Raw genomic sequence first — 2,838 nt, forward strand, 5'->3', positions numbered from 1 at the left:
GCTAAACTATGGGCCCCGTTTGGGTAAATACATACATCAATTACTCGGGGTCATAATTTTAGCATAAGATCTCCATTTGATGCGCACAATACCTCAGTAGAAATATCTATCTGAGGAATACAACTTTTGAATGGCCAACTTCAATCCAAGACCGATGTTGGCCCTTGTTTTCCCAAAAAACGTCGTTTAGGGCCTCAAAATGGCTCCAAAAGTTCAGGACCTCAAAAACTACCAAAAATAGTAAACTGTGCTGCAATTTAGGAAACTCAAAAAACTAAAATAAACAATGGTGGGGGTCCAAGTGGAATAGGTGGGTGAACACCAATATCCACCTGGATCACTCCTCCCCCCTTAGGAAGAAATGGTCCCCATTCCATTGAGTTCCTCCATGAGATGAGGAAGCTTCTGTTGGTGTGAGTTGTTCTGCAATGTCTAATGTGTCCATAATGGTTAGAGCATGGTTGAAGGTGGTCCACGTTGAACACTCGGTGCAAGCCAAGGAATGGGGGAATGTTGTGCTCCAAAGCATTGTTTCCCACAACCTTGGTAATGTTGTATGGACCATATCAAAGTGGTCTAAGCTTTCCATCGACTCTTGTAAGGAATTCTTTTTGCAAATGCAACTAGACTTTGTTGCCCACCTGAAACTTGTGTGGCACCCAATGTTGATCATGTCGCTGGTTGTACTTGGCATTTTCCAGAATGGAGAGATGATATATCAGCCCGTTGGGTAAAGGTGCTCCAAGATTCAGATCAGATGAACGCTTAACCTGACAGTGCAATGATACCCTTGTGGGTGAGGAGAAGATGTCCCTATATTCTTTTATGAGTGTATCCACCTACTTCTGTTGCGTGGAGGAACCCTTCTCGAGGGCCATGGTTGTGGCTACGATCTTCCCTTTACTTTGAGAGCAAACAAGAAAGAAAATGAATTTCCTAGTCTGGGAGTTCATCTTACTGCATTTCTTAGCAGAGATCAAAGAGGTGGCAGTAGGTGGGGCTACCTCCAATATCCTGTATAATTAAATACTTAAAGAAATAATAACAATGTGAGGACTTGACTCGTACATAGCATGTTTATGAGAGATTTTTCGGCATAAATCACACGAAATTTCATTTGTCAACGTGTTTCAAACCAACCAGTGTGGTTCATCGTCACGACAAGTTGAGGAATCAGATCTAGCTTAGCATCTTAAATAGTTAGATTAGAACATCTAATGGCTATAATTCTTGACCAGATAATGGCTATATTTTCTAACAGCTAAATTTGACCGGGAAACGGTTAGAAGGACTGGATTAGGGGCAAAAACCTATATTTATATAAATAAATTAATTGAAATAAAAGTAAAGGGACCATTTAATAAACTTATAGTTATCAACATATATTAAACTAAATTAATTATAAAATAAATTAATATAAATTAATATTTAATTATATATAAATATTAGAGTAATTTACTAGTTAGTTATAAAAGTTGTTAAATATATAAATATTAGGGTAATATAGTTAGTTATATTCTTATTAAAATACAAGTTAAATGGACTATGTTATAAACTTAAAATAATAATAATAATAAATAAATAAATAAATAGTTATTTATAAAAGTTATAAATATGAAAGTATTAGAGTAACCTAAGGGCCATCAAAAGAAAAAAATAAAAAATAAAAAAATAAAAAATAAAAAATAAAAATGATAATAATTAATTTAATATTTATTTATAAAAGTTATAAATATGAAAGTATTAGAGTAACCTAAGTATCATCAGAGAAAGAAATAAATAAAAAATAAAAAATAAAGAAATTATTTTAATATTTAAAATTAGTTAATAGCTTATTTAAGGGTTAAAAATAGCATCTTATCATAGATTAATTTCAAGATTATTTTTATTGTTAATTAAAATGAATAGAATGAACTTAATAACATAAATTAAGCGCTACTAAAATACCTCAAATAATAACAACCACACAAGAAACAAGGGGAGTTTAAAAGAAAACAAGATCAAGCTGAACCTAGGGAGGGGAAGAAAGGAAGAAAACGACTAGGACGAGAGGGCTAGGACCCAACAACTACTAATCTTCCATCCATCTGCTCTATTGAGATTGATCAGCCCTTTTTCAATCTCAAGGGCTTCCCTAAATTTCCGGTGATGGAATTGCGAAACTTTAGCAATAACACTAGCCTCCTCGATGCAGACATGATGATTGGTTTTCTTCACATGCTCTACTAAAGCAGAAGACTTGGTTCTCCTATGCTTAAGGTCAGCTGCGTGCTCATTAATCCTTTGATTAATGGAGCGACCCGTCTCACCAATATAGGGGGTCCCACAGGAACAAGGAATAATATATACCCCTTTCATGTCCTTAGGGTTGATAGGATCCTTCACAGCTTTGAGGGACTTTCGAATGGTGTTAAGGGGTCTAAAGGACGAGGGGACATTATGTTTTCTAAGAATCCTCGCAATTCTATTAGTGGTCCCCTGAACAAATGGAAGATGGACACCTGGAATTTGTTCCTTCTGTTCTTTTTTAGTTAATGAATTCTTAGCCGCTTTGAGGAAAGCCTTCTATCCCAAGTATCTATTATAACCGTTCTCAACAAAGACATTAAGGAGATGGGATTTCACTTCCTTGAAGCTCTTTTCATTAGAGATCCTTAAGGCACGAGTAGCAAGGGTTTTGGGAACTCCAAATTTCTGAGCCAGGAAATGGTGGGAACTAGCATGAAGATATTGCTCCATATGAGTTTTCTTGCGAAAAACTCGGTGGGAGAGGGAACCATCACTGTTCTGAGAAATAAGAATATCAAGGAAAGGGAGGCAACTATCGAGTTCTTGTTC

This window comes from Pinus tabuliformis, chromosome 7, assembly GCF_031772625.1.
Source record: "Pinus tabuliformis cultivar Carrire ecotype Pingquan chromosome 7, CPIR1, whole genome shotgun sequence".
Lineage (NCBI taxonomy): Eukaryota > Viridiplantae > Streptophyta > Pinopsida > Pinales > Pinaceae > Pinus > Pinus tabuliformis.